Here is a 20,518-nt window from a genome sequence, read left to right as displayed (position 1 = left end):
AAACCACCTGTCATAGTCACAAGGGGAAGAAAAATGAAGTTGTTCTCCATCTCCACTTTTCTTCTTTCCCCTTTGCACCCAATATGGCCCATTTCTTAGTTCCTTGAGTCATTCACCTCCCTCCCTCCTCCTGCTCTGACCGGTGAGTGGGTTTAGGATGATTCCAGTCCAGAAAGTTTCATAGCTGCCTTATGGTAGTGGGGAGAGGTTTTCAAAATGGTGTACATTATTTATTTCCCGCATGTGTACCCCGCATTTCTCACCCCAAAGGGAACTCAGGGCAGCCTTACAACAGGAAGCAATTTGATGCCATATGCATATAAGTCCATTGAATAAACAAATACAATTAAAATCCAAGCAATTAAAATATGAATTATTAAAACAACAATTAAAATCACGCAATTCAAATCATAATACAAGGCCTTTCCATTTGTCAATCACATAAATTTCTAATCATTTATTGCACATTAAGCTGTTAATAGTGCCTTCTGGACTATCCCAAGAAAAAGACACATTCATGCATAAATCTGAGTTATGTGTGCTTGACAACAACATAATTCCAACCATTATTTAATACAACTGTCATGGTACTCCTCTTGTGTTGGACAACACAATTATTTGTGTCAGTCAGGCTATTTGTATTGAACAGAGCTCCTCTGGAATCAACCAACCAAGGAAAACCAACCAAGAAGTGATTTGTAGCAGTACATTGCCATAAGGTGCATGCGAAAGGAGGGGGGTTTGAAACTATTTTTACGGGAGCTAATCTACCCCTATTATTTCCCACCATTTTTAATTATGGGCTGTGGGATTGTAGTCCAAAAGAGTATTCCCCCACCCCTAAATATTGGATTATGCTTTCTCAAAACATAACTGCTTCAAGTAATAAAAAATTGAAACAATATTCTGAGTAATCCTATTAAGAACAGTGACACAGCAATAGCAGAAGATTTTATCATAAAAAGGAAAGAAAGAAAAAAAATCATCATTTGCCAAATAAAAATATCCCCAAAGAGGTCAAATTCAACTTTTACAGATTGTCAAGGAAGTAGGTCTCAGTAATAAATTTGCTGCCTGTTTCTGTGATCCCAAAATGTCTTCTGCTTTCACACTCACATTTTCAGCTTGTTAGACTAGCAACATGACAGTACAAAGGGATGAGATATATATCTGCTCATGCATACTGAGAAAGTCATTTTCCAGCATCCTGATTTAGGATTTTGTAACCAAACAGGAAAGCAACAGTAACAAGCCTGTTCTCTCATTGTAGAAAAGATACATTTCTACCTCCACTTCCACAGGTAACTTTTGATACTTAGCGGCAAATATGCATCACCCTCCTTCTTTGCCTCATTGGTGGAGGTTGGGCTCAAACTGGGTCTCTGCCACTCACAGGCCATTCTACATACTCCTGTTCATTTCGACACAGGAAGTAGACTTGTCTCTTTCCATTCCAAATCTATTAAAAAGAAGATTTACACACGAATTAGACGGCATTCAGAGAATCCTTCAAGAAGAAAAAGACATTCCCATTTACTCTAATTTCCACTTCTCTCTTATATCTGCAAAATAGAGCTGGAATATTACTCAGTGAGATGTTGAGGAATACCTACCATTCTCTGATAATACTTTGTAATGTTTCTCCTGGGTTTAGTTCACCCAAAAGTGAATGGGGGGCAGGGGGGGGGTGTTTCCGGAAATAGCCTTAATAGATACTGAAGCAATTAGTGTTTATAGGAAAACTCCAGGTAGATTCTCATGTACTCTTTAAGGAGATGAGCCAGAAGATCCCTGTCTGACCTGGGGACACTGTGGTTAGATTGATGGCCTTCTCCACTTCTTTCCTACCCTTTCTTCCAACACTGCTCCATCACAGTGCAGATAAGCCATTGACACTTGCTAGCTCATGTTATTAACTTATTCCATCAGCTCCTTCTTCTGACACCTACCCCATTGATATTGTTCTACCTTTGTATATCCAGCTATCTATTTAATTGTCTATTCACTACCTGTGCCCTCTTCCAACTTTTATTAAAGCCTTATTAATTTTATTGACTTACAAGGCTGAACGTGATCACTGGTTTCATGTTTCCACTCACTCCCTGCTTCAGAAGTTTCTGACTTCAGTGTTAACAGGGAAGTAAACCTCTGAATTTCAGTACATTTTTTTTTAAAAAAAAATAACTATCAGAAGTTCTGGGCTATATCTCCAAATTAGTTATTTAAACTTAAGCTTAAGTTAATTTTAAATATTAACTAAAACCTTGAGGGAATTCACTGTCTGAATGACATCAGAGTCACTAGCCTCTGTTGATACGGAGTATCTCACAGCTTCGGGATTGTTGCCTAAATTTACATTGGCTGCGATACAAGGATGATCGGTTCAACATAGCTGGGCAGTCAGGACTCCTTCCTGCCTCTCCAGAGGCCTAGGAACTGGTGGTAGAAGCTATCCAGAGGATTGCAGCACTCCAGATTGACCCTGGGATATTGTGTCCATGTACAAGCATCCAGGGTTAGATTTTTTAGTTGGGGAAGCTATTTCACAGAACTGAGCTCTGCTCTGGTCCTTAAGCAGTAATGCATTTAAATTAGTTCTGTTTTGTATATTTTGCAGTAAATTAACCAAATGAACAAGAATTTGACCACTTTCTAATGACATCATTCCTCAGCCACAACCACAGCCACAATTACCATGAAGCCTAGGATCCTTCTGAAATTTGGCATTAGTCTTTCAAAGAAAAATATTTTTGTCTGTTTATTTGGAGGATAGCCAATGGCTAGAAAAAAAATCTGAATTTGTATAAATAGTGGGAAGTCTGATATAACTAACAAAACATTAAACCATTTTTTTCTTCAACTTTGTACACCAGTCCAAATTTTACCTTATCCCACTTCAGAGTAAATAGGAATCTGGAACTGGGGAGGAATCTGAACTGAGAAAATGTTAGTGCACTTTTTATCTGCTCTGAAACTGCCACCAGACAAAATCTGTAGTTTCCTAGGACTCTTGGAGAGTAATGAATATCTAATTGCACTGAAAACCTGGGTGGCGTGTGTCAGTGTATAAATCAAATAAAGGAAACACAATATATTCTGCTTTCTTCAGAAAATGATCTAAGCCTTGTCATGATTGATTCAATACAAATCTGGAGAAATTGCAAGGAGAATTGGTAAAAAGGTGGAATAAATGCATTTACATATTTTATACCTCCCTAAGCCATTGTGCACAAAGTATCTCCATGTGAGTTTAAATCTAAATCAGCAAGGCAATTGAATGCTCTAAAACATATGCAATTCATTATCAAAGCATTATTTACTTAATGCATATTAATGAAGCAAGGACACCCCATGTTCCTGCCTGCTACGCATAAGCTTCATAGCATACAAATTTTTAGTTTTTTATGTTCTAAATCAGGGATGGGCAATTTATGAATGTTATGCTAACATTAGATCTTATTTCCTATTCTTCTGTACCATAGTCTGTGCTGTCAAAGATGTATAGAAGCTCCAGTCCAATATCTATATATACCTTTTCTACATGATCCACACCCTTTTATTACACAATATCCCCCCCCCCCCGAATTAAATAGGTGAAATGAAATGTGTTAAGACAGAGATTTAGATTGTTGTAACCTTGGTCAGAATACTGTATCAATTGCTTAGTTAAGTATGTGAATTTATATTTCCATCAGATCTGTATGTGTGTGTGGGAGGGGGGGATTAGGCCAGGTAGAATTTAATTATGCAACCTCTCCTGGACTAAACCCAGATTTCTTTTCCCCCATGGAGCAGATCCCTGGTAAAGTAAATTGGGAGGGACAATAGTGTCACAATAGTAGCTAAGTAGCCATCATGAATGCAAAACCCTATGGATGAGTAAACCTGGGCAACTATTTTATATTAACAATCACTATTGAGTCATGATCTTGACACTATTTCCACAATTGTAACTCATTCCTTCTCCCAAAACTTACTTCATTAGACATAACTGTATGGAGAAAAAGTTTTGTGTAATCCTAGGCATGGGGAAGAAATGGATTCAGTTTGCACACAAACCTAACACATCTATCCCGGGTTATTTGCATTTATCACATTTGCATACAAAAATATGTACATTAGGAAAACGTGTACTCATAATGCATTGATTTTTTTAAAATATATAATGAACAAAATGCATTCAATTAGGAGAAATTGGACAGAAGTTAAGTAGTTAACGACTTCTTCTGGGTCTACCCATTTAAGCCTGATGGAAACATCATTCAACTCTGTTCCGATAGCCAGCAGAATGGACCTTCTTCTCCCTATGCAGTTGATGCTTGATAAAGAAGATTGAAGGATGAGTTATGATCGTGGCAATAGTGTCAAAATTGCATTTAAGCAGCAATCATGAATACAAAAAGTTACTTATCCATAACCGTTTCATATTCATGATCACACAGCGTCCATCAATATATCCATAGATGGATGATGAACTAGAAGTTCTACATATTCAGTTCCTCCTCTGATCCATCTGTGAAGGCTATGTGATTTTTTTTAAGTGTCAGTGATAAAACTGATCAAGTGAAGTTAGATTTAGGCCCCATCTGCACTGACCTTTAGTGCAGTTCAAAGCTAGATTAAAACTGGTGGCCAGACAACAAACTCCCAGAAAAGCACATGAAAGAAAGCTCTTAATATGCATCAGTGCAGTGTGATTTGTATAATCACTATCCAAGGCTCAAAATGGTTCAAGTATTTCCTGTGTAATCATCTGCACAGCAAAACCCATTTTCTTCAATACCAGTTTGAAACTACATTAAATGGTCAGTGTAGATGTCCCCTTAATTTTCCAGTTTTGCTACCCTTCTCTGCTAATGAACAGAATCTATTATGAAAACTTATTTGAAATTTGGTGGCATACCTTTACATACATATACATCAATAATGTAACAACAACAACAACAACAACAACAACAACAACAACAACAACAATAATAAAGTGTTCATAACATTTATGTACAACTTTCCCTTAGAGAATTTAAGAAATTGTGCATTTCCAAATAGTTGCCTTCCTATCTCTTGCTAAATTAACTGTAGTAATAGTGATCTTTCAGCTTTTTTTTTTAAATACTACATTTTCTTATAATGTGAAAAACTGCTATTGTTTACATTGCTTAATTTTGGAAACAGGCCTACCTCCCCACTGAAGATTTTTAAAAAACCAAAATATATCACAAAAACTAAAACATAGAATTTAATCATTGATATGATTAAAAATCCAAGTGAATTGATCAATAAATTTTACATATCTCCTCTCTGCTTTTTTAAGAGTGAAAGTTGGCCAGAAATACTTTGGAAAACAATTTCTCATTCTTGCGAAGGAAGGGTGAAATGTGTTCAGAAGCTGCAGAATATTTTGCTCTTACATCAGAGCAGGGAGATTACAATATTGGTCATTAGCATTAAATGCAAGAAAGGGGAGAGGGCATATAATATTTCTGTGCAAAGAAACCCAATGTATTTTCCTGACAATATACTGAGGTTTTGTATTTTGTGCAGAAAATACCATATTTTGCATAATAATATTGTTGTTATAAATATGTTTAAAATGTGTTTAAATTCTTCCAACCTCACCCAGTAGGAAATGTGCAAAAACCATATTTCTGGTTCCTCTGAACATGTACATCAGAAACAGAAATTACAACTATTACTTTTTATTGTCAAACTGAGAGAGCCAGGCTATATCATATCCTAGGTCCATTTTCAAAATGGTGCTCATGTTATTATTTCAAATGGGCAGTGTTGTTCTCGTTTTGTATTATTATATTCATCATTCAAAGTACTGACAAACTAGTTTCTGTTGCATGGTTTTTTTTTGTAAGTATTCCTTTTTCAAAGTGTTGACCAGTTTGCTATAGTATAGCCTGCCAGTCCATCATATATCTTCTACAACCACATAAAGAGCTTGCAAAAGAAATCACTGTTTTTGGTTTCTTTATTCATTTTAAATAGTTTTACAAGAACTGTTCTGAAATTTGTGAATACACTAACTACCGCAAATATGGAATTTTAACCTTAAGAAATTAAAAATAAAAAACATTTGTCATCTCTTTAATACATCTATATTTTAATGAGATATTTGCCACCTGCACCACTAAGTACAGCAAAGGGATGATACAGATTTAGAAGTGGGGGAAAAAATGAAATAACGAGGTAAGAAATAAATCCTGACATTTTTGCAACACATTCTCTAGTTTGTGAATATTATTCATGGACGTTAAAAGCTGGTTCATTTCCTCATCCATAACTGTTGGAGGAATGTATAGTTCGATAAATCTCCTGATGATAGCAGATCCCCTTTTGTGCAGATTGATAGAATTTTCCAGAGGGATTTCAAACATCAGTTATTTCCCAGGTGGCTTGATGTTGTTGTTTTTAAATGCATTTGGTGTCTCCCTGTAGAATTCAATTTCAAAATCAAGTGCAAAGAGAAAGGGAAATATTTCTCCATCTGTGCATTACAAATTATAGGTTTCATTATAAGTTTCATTACAAAACCTATGTCAGTTTCATCTGGAAGAAACCCTAGATTTGTCCAAAAGCAATTAATATAGTCTGTTTTCTTTCCTATAAATGAATTCAGTCCATGCTTATTTGCCATATGAACTCTACAAATATTTTTTCCACTTTTTTGATACCTAACTGCGATCCCAAAGTTGCAAAGCTAACTAGGAGATGGAGAGCTCATAAGCTGTATTGACATTGCCAAATGTACCTTTGCCATTCTGCTAATGAGCCATATTCCAGCTTCAAGCAAAAACAACTTGCCAGCTTGACAAGAGATTGGGAAATAGTTATGAGAAACGGGGGAAAGAAAGACCACTTCTTTGAGTGGTCCAGTCATTATTTCTTTGAGCAGAGAAAAATGCCTTAAGGAACTTGGTTCAAATTGATATCCTTACCAAGCAAGCGTTTCTACTAAGGGAATATCCTGAAGATGCTTATCACAGATTGCACTGCTGGAGGATTCCAGTGTGCTCATAATCAGACTGCAAAACAAGAATTGCAGAAAATTCGTTGCTTAATCATTTTCTAATTGCCCCAGACAACCTCCTGACCTTCTGGTCAGTTATCCCCATTCCCCTATCAGCCACAAAGATCTTCAAGTTATTTAGACTTGTGTGGGCAATGACAACCACAGTCCAGTTTATGTGTGACAGAAGGAAAAACACAGAGTTCCATAAGAAAGTATACCCTGTTATGGAACATGCATATTAATGTATAGTAGATTCCACACTTGCTGTCCACTTCTGCTTTCTGACATTAATCTATTCATTGACTCATCTTTATGAATAATACCACCATTAAATTGCCACTAGCCAGTGTTGTCCTCCTATTTTTGCATAACCTAATTGGTTTTTTTGGGGTTTTTTTGTGATTTGGAGGTTCCAGGGCTACAAGTAAATAGAGTGGACAGAAGTGAGGTGGCTGCCAGTACAATGAGCAAGATGAAATGGCAGAGAGCCTTTGGAACAACTGGGATCTGATTCAGCTGGGCATGGGGAAGCATTCTTCCTTTCCTCCCATACAGAGGCCACTTCTCTGGCAGCTTCAGGAGGGATTTCTGAGATGTCAAACTTCCTGGCCTGACAGTAGCAATAGGGATGTGATTCTTCAATAATTTTGTTCTCTAAAAACTCAATAGGTAATTTTTTTTCCCGGCTTTGAGAAAGTCTTCAAAACCAAGTAATTTTTGAATCACATTTACAATGTGTGACTTACTCTGTGGGAAATTTGCATAAGATTGGATTATATATTGGAAATAATATTGGGGCATACTGTTTCCTGTACATAAAAAGTTGCTCTCTGTGTCAATCAACCACATACAAACAAGTCCTTCATTACAGTATTTTCAGTAGAGAAACCAGGTTTTTCTGCTCAAAAGATTATATTTATGTATAGAAATTGCTTGGATTTTCTCCTTCAAAATGTTAGGACAATACAATACTATATGTTGTCTGCTATCCAGTTGAGGTCTATTACAGAAGCAGTTAGACATTGTTGTCTAATGTGGGACATCTACATTCAGTTTAAAGTTTGGAAAGTAGGGTTTTAAATAGACATTCCATTTGAATGCATTTTTCATGCTTTGTCTTTGGGTGTGTTTTTTATGCACATATATATGGACATTTTACTGTGTATATAGTTACACATGTAATATCTTCAAGCATTGCCTAACACAATTACTGTTTATGCTCATGTATAAGCCAGCCTCATGTATAAGTCAAGGGCAGGTTTTGGGGCCACAATTACAGATTTTGATTTGATCCATGGACATGTTGAGGGTTATTCTACAGAGAGGCAAAACCACTAGTGCACTCTAGGGAGCCAGACACCCCACTTCTACCATTTCCTTGCCAGGATATTCAAAAAAGTCAGAAGTGGTTTCATAACAGAGTGAGGGGAGGGAGTTGGTGCTTCTTTTAGGTTATCCCATGATGGACTAAGTGCTTCTTTTCAGAACTCTGTTCAGAGAAGAGGATGGTTCTTTTTTATAAGAGTTAAGGTAAAGTTCATCGACCCTTACATAAGTCAATACAGACAGTTAGGGTTGATTTGTTGACTAACATTTCTAGACTTATACATGTGCAGAAAACTGAATTATGATATCCAATTCTAATGTAGAATATTGACTTTTATTATTAGTTTCAATTTTCAATAGATCTTTTGCCAAATAAGGACAGTACAATGCTGCATGTTTCCTTAAAGAGAATTCCCCATGTATGGTTATATTGGAAGATTAGTGGCTGTATTCTCCTGGTAAATGTTTGAAAAAGCTAGTCAGGATGCTCCATGATGTGTGGGCATAGTCTCTTGTTTTGTTTGCTTTCTGAAATGTGTAACCTTTACACTCAGAAATAGTAAATGGAAGGTAAGAACATAAGAGAGGCGGGTTAGCTCCCGGTGAAAATATGTGGGCTGTCAGCAAACACCTGTACTTTTCCCTTCTTGTTGCCAGAACCCTGGAGGATTTTCTAACATTGTTAGTTTGATAACTGTGACTTTGGCACAGCTGGATGCTGTTTTGTGTGTTCTGACCAATTGTACAACATTTCTCAGCAATGATACGGTGCCCAATTGGTACAAAGGGCATCTTTTTGTTATATTTTGTACCTACCTTTAATAAAGAAATACAATATTTGTGAAAGATGGACAGAAATTATATAAGAGCCTCTGGGCATAAATATGGTCCATACTCAGTTAATCTTTAATTCTACTTGAATTGTTTTTGTGTCAATAATTAAAATCAGTTTAAGAATATAGTAGTTAAGTGCAGAAACCCTGGGCACAACCTTCTTTGACAAGAAAGTATGCTGCATGTTTTGCAATGGTCTTGTATACCAGGGGAATCCTCATATCTTAGGGCAGGTCACCATCAATTGAAATTAAAAATGAATGCAAGAGAAAGAAGAGTCATCTATTATTTCCTACTGTTGCTCCAGCTGCAATCAGGAGTAGCAACTGAGATCAATCCAGTGGGTTTGAAGAATTTTTGCGGCTATAAGGGAATGTTCCATCTGTGCACGAGCATTCAAAATGCCATCACAGGTTAACCTAATTCTGCAAGCAGGTGTACATGTTGCCTGAGAACGCCACTAGTGACAACCACTAGAATACCAAGAAAAAAGGTGAGTGGTATCCTGTTAATGATTTACACATGCATAAGATCCCATACAGAAGTGACTAGATATTATTCTGCAATGCAAAAGTCCGTGTTCAATTAAAGATTGTGGAAGCAGAGTTGTGAATGTGGAACTAGTGTACATGTATCTTGTACATGAAGTTATATCTTGTGTATTATGTGTTGCATCTGCAGATATACAGTTAAATTTTATTTTCACATTATATTGTACAATGTTGCTATTTATTAAAGGTAAAGGTTTCCCCTGATGTCAAGTCCAGTGATGTCTGACTCTGGGGGTTGGTGCTCATCTCCATTTCTAAGCCGAAGAGCCGGTGTTGTCCGTAGACACCTCCAAGGTCATGTGGCTGGCATGACTGCATGGAGCGCCGTTACCTTCCTGCCAGAGCGGTACCTATTGATCTACTCACATTGGCATGTTTTCGAACTGCTAGGTGGGCAGAAGCTGGAGCTAACAGCGGCCGCTCACGCCGCTCCTGGGGTTTGAACCTGGGACCTTTCGGTCTGCAAGTTCAGCAGCTCAGCGCTTTAACACACTTTGCCACCAGGGCTCCTTGCTATTTATTAGTGCACAATTATTTCTCTGAATATAAAGTTGTATTCAACTTCCTTGAAGTAGGATCTCTGCCAATATTTTTAATGGTAGGAAATAAGTTGGTAGAACAATTTGTCTTACTACAAGTGAATCCTCCACCCCTAGGCTACCTCTTCCTTAAACCTCTTATCTCATTGAGGAAGCAAACACTATTCTGTCAGTGTTTGTTTGACTGAAGTTTCCTTATAAATCTGCATTTCTTCAGCATAGTAACTCAGAAATAACTCATTTTTCTTTACTGCATTTCCATCATAATGGTATCTCAAGATACTGTTTGCTATTCATGAGTTGTGCTCTTGTGCCAACACAGGGTATGGCTAGTCTGGCAAGGCTTCACAATTATGTATCTTAAAAAACTTGACTGCTTCTTTACTACTTTATTTCTGACTTCATGTATCAGCTCAGTGCTAGACTGAAGTAGTAAGTACCAGCAAGTGGCAAAATGACTGTGTTGACCCATGGATTTATAGCTTACTAGCTGTGCCCGGCCACACGTTGCTGTGGCATAATCAATTGGCCACCTTGATTAGCATGTAATGGACTTGTAGCCTAAATGTCTGGCTGATACCTCCCTGGGGAGTTCTTTTGTTGGGAGGTGTTAGCTGGGCTGATTGTTTCCTTTCTGGAATTCCCCTGTTTTCAGAGTGTTGTTCTTTATTTACTGTCCTGGTTTTAGATATTTGTAATGCTGGGAGCCAGGTTATGTCCATTTTCTATGGATTTCTGTAGGTTAGAAACAGGCAGGCAAGTGTGGTTGATATACCTGTGGAATAATATACCTGTGGGAGAAAGAAGTCTTGTCTGTTGGAGGCAAGAATGAATGTTGTATTTGGTCACCTTGATTATCTTTTAATGGCCTTGCAGGTTCAAAGCCTGTCTAGTTCCTGTCTGGGGTAATCCTTTGTTGGGAGGTGTTAGCTGGCAATGGTTGTATCCTTTCTTGAATTTCCCTGTTTTCAGAGTGTTGCTCTTTATTTACTGTCCTGATTTTGGAGATTATATTGTTCTGTATATTATATCACAGTATTTATTAAATATTATCACATATATAATCTTATATTATCTGGTAAGAACTGGTTTCTATGAGGCCCATTCTACTCAGCTGCATAATATCCCCACAGAACTGGATTATATGGTAGTGTGGACTCAAGATTATCCTATTCTAAGCAGTGTTGCTGTGTCATAGGAAGCAGCCTAGCTTTGAAGCTGTAAGTTTTTCAGTGTTAATAAAGCTGGGCAACAAAGGGGTTTATATATTTGTGGAATGTCCAGTGTGGGGGAAAGAACTGTTGTGTGCTTGAGGCAGATGTGAATGTTGCAATTGCACTCCTTGATTAGGATTGAATAGCCTTGCAGTCTCACGGTCTGGCTGGTTATTACCTGGGGGAATCCTTTATTGGGAGATGTTAGCTGGCTCTTATTGTTTCCTGTCTAGAATTCCCGTTTTGGGCCCTCCAGGTGTTTTGGACTTCAACTCCCACAATGCCTTAGAGCCTCCCATCCCTTCCTTTTCCCCCTGGTCCTGACGCTGCTATGACTGCTTAAATGGGCTTGCTTGTAAAAAGTTATGCCGGTAGTCCTGAGAGTTGGAGAGGAGGTTTGAGTATCGAGGAGGGAGGGGTGAAGAGTGGGGTTTGAAGAAGCAGCGTCGAAGAGAGGGGTTTCTAGATGCGATGCCACCATGACTGCCTTAATGGTCCTGTTTGTAAAAAACCATGCCGGCAGTCCTGGCAGTTGGGGAGGAGGTAGGAGTACGGTGGAGGGAGGGAGGGGCGAAGAGTGGGGTTTGAAGAAGCAGCATCAAAGAGAGGGGTTTCTACATGCGACGACGCCATGACTGCCTAAATGGGCCTGCTTGTAATAAGCCATGCCAGCAGTCCTGGGAGTTGGAGAGGACATATGAGTACGGAAGAGGGAGGGAGGGAGGAGTGAAGAGTGGGGTTTGAAAAAGCAGTGGTGAAGAGAGGGGTTTCTAGATGCGACGCCGCCATGACTGCCTAAATGGGCCTGGTTTGTTGTAGTATTTGATGTAGGACTGCCACAATCCCAATCCTCTCCCATTGTCCCTAATAGGTGGTTAGAGATTGTGGAAGTTGTAGTTCGCCCACCCTCCTTCCCCCCCTCCCCCCCGCGCGTTCCCATTATTGTCCAAATGTCCCTCACGGATTAGTTTCAAGTTTCTGAAAGCTTGAGATGGGGAAAGCTTTCACCCTTTTTTTCTCTGCCTCATCATCCTCCCTTGAGTGAAGTAAGCCGTCTGGCTCAGCGGTTGGGCTGCTTGCGCACTGCTGCCTGTAATATCCGTATGTCTTCCAGGGGTGGGGGCTGGGGCCTGCTCCGTGCATGTGCAGTTTGCTGTTTTAGGATTTTGGGGTTTTGAGGGACATGGACTTCGAATTGTGTTTTCGTTTTGTCATCTAAACGCAGCAGGGAGGACCATGTGTTTTGTTGCCAAGTTTCATGGTTCTGGGTTTTGTAGTTTCGCTGTTTGTATTAAGGTATAAATGGAGAGAACATTTTTATATATAGATTTGAATCCAGCAGCTTCTACCCTTTTCCTCTTTTGTCAGATTACTCTTTGTTGGCTTGCTCTTTTACTGTTTCTCTGATGCTCTCTGGTTTCAGTTGTTGGAGTCACTTTTAACATTTAGATCACCAGCAGAGGGACCACACTCACCCCTGTGATGATTAATAGCCAGGTGCTCATCTGATCCTCTGATTATCATTGCGTGCCCACAAGAACATCTTCATGGTTTGAATTCACAGACTGAAGGCATACTATCATCTGACATTCCATCCTTATGATGGAAATGCAGTAAAGAAAAATGAGTTATTTCTGAGTAACTTACTTTGCCAGCTTGCCATTTGTCTGCTGCACACCTAACGGCTCTGTGGATGTAGTTACTGTATCATAGGACAGTTTGGCAAGGATACTGCTTAATAATGATGATTTACATTTAGGTCCTTGCCTGTCTCTGAACTTCTACCCGTCCATCTAGAAGATAGTAGGATGGTAAATGGTACCCTGAGTATGTTGACTTATGGGACTTAGAGTTGTTTTTCCTCAATTTGTCAGTTTGTCAGTCTGTAACACCAACTTTTTCTCTTTGCCTGATTTTTTTCTCTCTGCCTGAAGCCAACCTCACCTGAGCCAATAGTTCACTTTCTGCTGCTTATCATTATGCTCCCACTCACAGGCTGAGCTGTTTAACATAGGCTTGTGCGATTTGTTCATATGCTCATCAAATTTGGATCTAATTCAGATCTAAAGCACTTTTGAAGTGAGTTCCAACCTACCTGCTCACTGCCTTCTTAATATTAAGAATTTGAATCCAAAGGTGCCTTCGTTTCTTCTGTCTCTGATGTCTTCATGTGTAGCTGTGACCAAGGCCCTCTGAGAGGTGAAGCCAAACATGTTGGCATGCCTCTCAGCCAATTGGGGCTGACAGAGGAAGGAGGGAGAGGCAGGGGCCTCATTCTTGTAGCCTTTTAAAAAATGTTGTTTTAAAAAACTTTGAAAATTCCCCCAAAAATCGTGGATGGGTGAAACAATATAAAACTTGATAGGCAAAGAGTGATAAATCTGTTCCACCATTGTATCAAGTTTCACCCCAATACCTTTAAAAATGAGGCAGAACGGAGCCTCTGGAATTTTCCCCATTTATTTAATGGGAAGGGAGAAGCCACATGTCTGCACTGAACTACATTTCCCAGAAAGCATTGGGCTGGAGCAGAAGTTTCCCCAATAGTAAGGGTTATGGAGTATGCCTGCTTTAAAACTACAATTCCCAGATGTCCCAGTTCCTCTCTCCTCTTAATATTCCCCACCGCCTTTTGTCCTCACTCGTTCCTTATTAATAACATTTACCATCTTGACCAAACTTTTATCAGTGAATTCTTGGAAGGTATGAGAAATTTAGAGAGAGAGAGAGAGAGAAAGAGACAGAGGGAGAGGGAGAGGGAGGGAGAGGTTTGAGAGTTGGACTCTGATTATGGCTTGATTCCCCACTCAGCCATGGAAACCCACTGGGTGTTCTTGGGCAAGTTACACACTCTCAGCCCCAAGAAACCCAATCAAACAGGAAACAACACTTTCTAACTAGGAACAGATTTCCTTATTCAGAGGCTGATAGCCAATTTGTCAGGAGTGGTTTGATGGTGTGATATAATTTCTGTTCCTGGTTGATAAATGTCATTTCCTAATTGGTTCTGTCATAAAAAACATGGCAAAACTTTATTACACTGCCAAAACTTTGTCTTTGTGTAAGAGACTTTGTCCTATAAATAGCACATTATGGTTTATTGTGTCTTCATAAATTTAACAAAGTTTCAGCCACAAAAACAAAGTTCCTGAAGTAGAACAAAGACTTTCAAAGTAAAGACAACCCAATGAAACAAGAAATAACACTTTCAAAGCAGGAACAAATTTTTGTTATTATTAAAAATATTTTTTTTATAAAAACTTTGAACATTCACCAAAAATCTGAGGATAGGTCAAACCTTATTAAATTTTGTGAGCTAACAGTGGTCAGTGTGTTCTACCACTGTAGCAAGTTTAATCAGGATAGCTCAAAAATGAGGGAGAGAGAAGCCCCTCAAGTTTCCCTATTGACAGTAATGTTTTCCTTCATGCACATGAGCGTCCACCATTAACAAGGTATATACAAATATTTGGAAGTTTCAGAAAGTTTTGAACTTTTTGCCTTCAAAATTCAGAAATGACTTCAGAAGCGAAGCGCCAGCCCCCCTACTTTCAAACAGAGTTTAGAACCATTTTTTTCTGGATCGTACATGCCTAATAATTATGCTTATGTTTTTTGTGGTTCACTGCATATGCACCTCACTGTATATCTAATAGAAATAAATATTATTAACACTAGATTCCAGAGTGTGAACTAACTTCTGTGGCTGCTTTCTTCTTTCAATCTTAACACCTTCTTGCCAAATTCTTCATCATGGTCATGACCTACTTACATTGCATGGCTTTGCCTAATCACTGATCACTACTACCATGATTTTTATAGTGTCTTGATCTCTCTCTGGGTTCAAAAAAATAAATAAATCAGCCTTAGAAGTAAATTGACCTTTGCATTTTTTTCAGGTCAGGAGTGACTTAAGAAACTGCAAGTCGCTTCTGGTGTGAGAGAATTGGCCATCTGAAAGGACGTTGCCCAGGGGATGCCTGGATGTTTTGATGTTTTTTACCATCCATGTGGGAGGCTTCGCTTATGTCCCTGCATGGAGCTGGAGCTGACTGAGGGAGCTCATCCATGCTCTCCCCGGGATTCAAACTAGCAACCTTCAGGTCAGCAACCTTCAAGTCATCAGTTCTACTGGCATAAGAGTTTAACCCACTGCACCACCGGGGACTCCTCACTTTGCATGACTCTTAGCTCAAGTATGCTAGTAGTAAACTATGGTTCAGGTCCAAGTATTTGGAAGATCACATCTCCCTGTATGAGTCACGCCCATTTTGCGGAGTCAGGTGTTACACAACCCCAAATGGGGGAAAGCATGGGAAAGATAGACTCGACAGGGAAAGTTTGTGGGATAGCTGGCCATCTCAGAAGATGGACCGTGATGGGAGGGAACAGATGGCCAGTGGCAAGAGACAGAGGTGCTCAACTTTGCCATGAGGCATGGGGAATCCGGCATGCTTCACACTGCCTGCATCGCCGGGAGGGCGATCACATGAGGAGAAGCATGAACGCACAGTTTCCCACATAGATTATGGCAACACGGGAAGCTTCCCGTGTTGCTGTGGTAGCAGTGGTGTGCCGGTTCCACCCTCCTTCACCCTCGGAGCTGGCACAATGTTGTCTGATGGGAGCCGGCCAGCTCCATTGGTGACTGGGGCAAGGTTTTAGCCCCATATGATGAGGTTGTAAGACAGTTCACTCTGCTTTCCCCCATTTCCCCCCACTCATGGAATGAGGTCCTCAGTCTCACTACAATCATGGTTGGGGGAGACTATGGTTACCCCATGACTCTAGAATTCACTTTCAAGAAAGCCAAAATAACACATTTCATGCTGTCCTTCTAGTGGGAGACTAAAACCTTTTTATTCAGACAGGCTTTTTAAATCCAAAATGTTTTAAAGAATGGGCTTGGGAATGCTATAGCCAAACAGTTTTTAAGAGCTTTTTATTTTTAATTATATTTTAAATTTAATATTTTAATGAGTTTAATTCTATTTCAATATTTACATTTTGTATAAACAACAACTTTTCCCTATTTTTTAGCCAACATGTTTTTAAGCAGTTTTTAACTGTTGTAAATTTTACCCATTTGTGTGTTGTTAATCTCAATATTCTGCATCCCGTGTACGTCTATGGTGCATTAGGGATCTTTGGACCATAATAAAATGCTGTTGTTGTTGTTTTTGTTTATATTTTGCATACTTGTATTGTGTTTTTTTCAATTGTGAGTTGCTTTGCATCTCAATTGTAACAACAATGCATAGCATGATACATTTGTATCTATCCTACCTGGAATTAAAAAATAGTAAAACATGTAATGAATTCTCCTCTTACAAATCTGACATTGTTGTAAAATTATACAGAAAAGTAGGAAATTTTGGTAGAATGGCTAATGTAAATCAGATATTGAGGAATAAGGATAGCCCATGAAAAGGTTATTCTTCTAATGTCATCACACTTGACAATAAAAATAATGACATTTATTTTCAGTCAGGTTTACTCCCTACCTCTCTATTTTAAAACTTAGCTTTTTTTTCTTATGTGGAGAAATATCTATGGTATCCAAGTTTCATAATATTCCCCCCCCCCCCCATGCAACACCTCAAAATGTCATGGAGAAATGCAAATCCTCTAACAATGTGTAGATTCTCATTCAAAAAAGAAAACTGATGCACATTTCCTTCTGATACGTCCCTGTTTTCTTACTTATTCTCATTTCTATGCTATCTGTCATATTCAGAACAATAGCCCAAAAGAGATTAGAGAGTTAACTGTAGACTTTCTTGTTGGAATACCCTCAGAATGTAAAGGTCTATACTTATAGATGATATCTCTGCACTATTTATTCCATTAGGAGAGGAGACAGTGAAATCCTTCTAAACCTGCTAGGAAATAAAATTATTGGTAGTTCCATGTTTAAAAAAAATCCAGGCTGCAAAGCAGAAAAAAGCAATATATCTGTGGTAATCCTCTCCTAAGGGCTCCTATGACAGCAATTTCCATACAATTCTAACAAACAGGAAAAATATACCTTATGTGTTCATTTCCAATGATCATTAGTAAGCACAGATTTTTGGATCTTAGGTTCATTATTTGAACTAAATTAGATTGCCTCTGATTCAGAACAACAAAATTAAACTGTTCTTAGAACCACAACATAAGGATTCAAATGACCTGTGTTTGATTGTTATATATCCCTGATGCAAATGTCATTCAGAAATAAATAATCTGCCTCCATCTTCTGGCATGGGTGCAGCGATCTAATTAAGATCAGATTAGTTGTGATGATGGGGGGAAATGTGACCAAGGAAAGTGTGGCCATTAGTTCTAATTTGGAAACCATTGTGTCGGTAAAACAGCTCAAATTCACACTAACTAATTTTCTTGACCCAGAGGTCTTTAAAAAAAATATATTCCTGGCATTAGAAATATTATCTATTATGAGTATTGTACAGAGTTGCTAAGGGGTCCCTCCACACTTCATCTGAGTCATTGATACAAATCTAGGACACAGCACAGAGTCTTATGGATTCCTATTTCAGACTTTATTTAATGAGGAATCATTCTCAAGTGTTCTTTAAATAAACTGAAAATCCACCTGATCATAGCCTAGCCTACATTTAAGTAGTCTGCTAACTAAAATGTAACAGAGGAATTTGTCAGCTCTTTTGCTGAGATCAAGCAAAAATGTTCCCAGACTAATCTTCTACAGCCCACTTATGTAATAACCCAATAAAAAGAGGGAGATAAAGTTGGTGTGAAAGATTTGTTTTTGATAAAGCCATGCCAGCTTCTACAAACAATGTAGTCAGCAAATTATTATCATGGTGTTTATACTCTAGCTGCTTTCTTCTTCAATCACGCAGTCGTTTTGGTCAAGGTCAAGCCAGTCTCTTCAAGGATACCATCCATCCATCTCATCCTTGATCGGCCTCTCTTCCTTTTTCCTTCCATTTTCCCCAGCATCATGATCTTTTCCAAGCTTTCCTGTCTTCTCATGATGTGGCCAAAATACTTCATCTTTGCCTCTAATATCCTTCCCTCCAGTGAGCGGCCGGGCATTATTTCCTGGAGAATGGACTGGTTGGATCTTCTTGCGGTCCAAGGCAATTTTCCTCCAGTACCAAAGTTCGAAAGCGTCTTTCTTTCTTTGCTCATCCTTCCTTATGGTCCAACTCTCGCATCCATAGGTTACTATGGGGAATGCCATTGCTTTGACTATGCGGACCTTCGTTGCCAGTGTGATGTCTCTGCTTTTCACTATTTTATCAAGGTTGGCCATTGCTCTCCTCCCAAGATGTAGATGTCTTCTGATTTCCTGGCTGCAGTCTGCATCTGCAGTGATCTTCGCGCCTAGAAATATAAAGACTTATTGCTTAGAAGATATTTCTGAATGTTGCATAATAAGTTTATTAGTAAATGAACCAACTGTTTAGAATTGGCAGGCTGAGTTAGGGCTTTAGAGAGCTTCAATTCTTACCCAGTTGGTCCATTTACAACATGGAAGGGCAGTACCAAAGAGCTAAGCAAGAATGCTGTGCATTAACTAAATTCACAGACCTCCCTAGTCCTGTTCCTATATCCCAATGAAATCCTATCTTTGTTGTCCACTTATATAACCAAATAGACAACAATGATTTACAAGAAGTTATTTCCAACAAATATGAAATATAAACATGGTATTAAATATTACATTCAATCATCTTTTGTCTGTAAAAGAAATAATTGAAAGAAAAGTCTTTACGGTTCCAGCATGAACCATTTTTAAAGAACAGGCTAACAGTAAATGTTGGAATCACAGACGCCTTAAAGGGACAGACTTAAAAGTGTCTTCAAAGCAGAGTTTATTGAAACAAAAGGAAAAGGACGCAGGGAAACTTAAATGCAGTTCCACTGGTCAAAAACTCAAAAACCTAAACCAGACCTGGTCCAAAAGGTAAACAGAAATGTAATCCAGATCAACTGGATGCAAAAAGCAACAAGTCAAAGTGCTCTAAAGCAAAACAAAAAGGCACAGTACACAAATGGTTAACAGAGGGAATTGCAAGAAGAGAAGCATCGTCAGCCGAAGTCCAAGGTCGAAGCTGGAGGAATCTAAAACAGCATTGTTCCAGTGTTCACAGAAGCAGTGTCTCCAGCCAAACCGGTACAGGTCCAAGCTGCAGATCTGAGTCCAACACCGAACATGAAACAGGCAGCAGCAAGACTACAGGAAACTTTCCCATTACACAGCATCCAGCACACGAATGCACTAGGGTCGTCCAAATTTTCGTTATGTTTCTCGTTTCGTAATTATTTTGGATTGTTCTCGTTTTTTGAAACGAGTATTGAAACATTTTCCCTGGGCGCAACTGGCAATGTAATTCAAACCATCGTTGGCCCATTCTCTAATTGTTTCTTAAAATTTTCGTTAAATTTTTTCCTTACAAAATTTTTTAATTTTTTTTTGTTTCTGCAACCTAACATGAATGGGAGCCTAACATGGCCAATCCCTGGCCAATCAGAGACTTCCACGATGGCTAAAAAGGTGGGGGCTAGCGTCCTCCGCGTCTACGTGGAGGATCTCTATAAAAATCCCCTCCCCAACTGAGCCAAGCCATTCTGGGCTAGGATACTGAGGAGAGAGGGTGGTTCGTGCGCGCTGGGAAGCTGCTTGCTTGCTTGCTTGCTTGGGGGAGAGAGGGCTAAGTGACTGTTCTGGCTATAGGGGGTAGAGTGTCTGTCTGTTGTTGCTGGCTCGATATTGTGTTTTGTTTTGGTTTTTTGGGAAATTTGGCTTGGGGCTTGTGGCAGAGTCCTTGCTGTGGCTTTAGGGAACTTTTATTTTCCAAAGGACGTCTGCATTCCTGCAAGTGCAGAGCTTGGGGTGCTTTACTTTTCTACTCCAGAGGGAGTCCCTTTGCCTTTCTGTTTTCTTTTTTGGAATTTAGCAATCACCACATCAGCCCTTCTTTGCAATCCTGAAAGGGGGGGAACTTGAAAATAATAGTTTCCAAAGGACGTCTGCGTTCCTGCAAGTGCATTGCTTCCCTCCCGCTC

General features: G+C 39.0%; 2 long non-coding RNA genes across 18 annotated transcripts in view; one reads left to right on the top strand and one right to left on the bottom strand.

The window, feature by feature from the left end:
- Window positions 1-11,717: 11,717 nt before the first annotated feature.
- Window positions 11,718-16,968, top strand: LOC134297885 (uncharacterized). The gene is made up of 2 exons (XR_010004834.1): window positions 11,718-13,309; window positions 15,382-16,968. It is a non-coding gene; the product is annotated as an uncharacterized LOC134297885 (long non-coding RNA).
- Window positions 16,969-18,009: 1,041 nt separating this feature from the next.
- The window catches only part of LOC103278167 (uncharacterized), a 131,642-nt gene continuing 129,133 nt past the window's right edge, over window positions 18,010-20,518 (bottom strand). For all 17 annotated transcript variants that reach the window (XR_010004812.1, XR_010004794.1, XR_010004807.1 and 14 more), the window contains one exon: window positions 18,010-18,832. This is a non-coding gene — a long non-coding RNA (uncharacterized LOC103278167). The remainder of the gene's footprint in view (window positions 18,833-20,518) is intronic.

The sequence above is a fragment of the Anolis carolinensis genome, chromosome 3 (assembly GCF_035594765.1).
Source record: "Anolis carolinensis isolate JA03-04 chromosome 3, rAnoCar3.1.pri, whole genome shotgun sequence".
Taxonomy (NCBI): Eukaryota; Metazoa; Chordata; class Lepidosauria; order Squamata; family Dactyloidae; genus Anolis; species Anolis carolinensis.
Note: the sequence above shows the minus strand (reverse complement) of the source record. Positions and strands in the feature narration are given on the sequence as shown.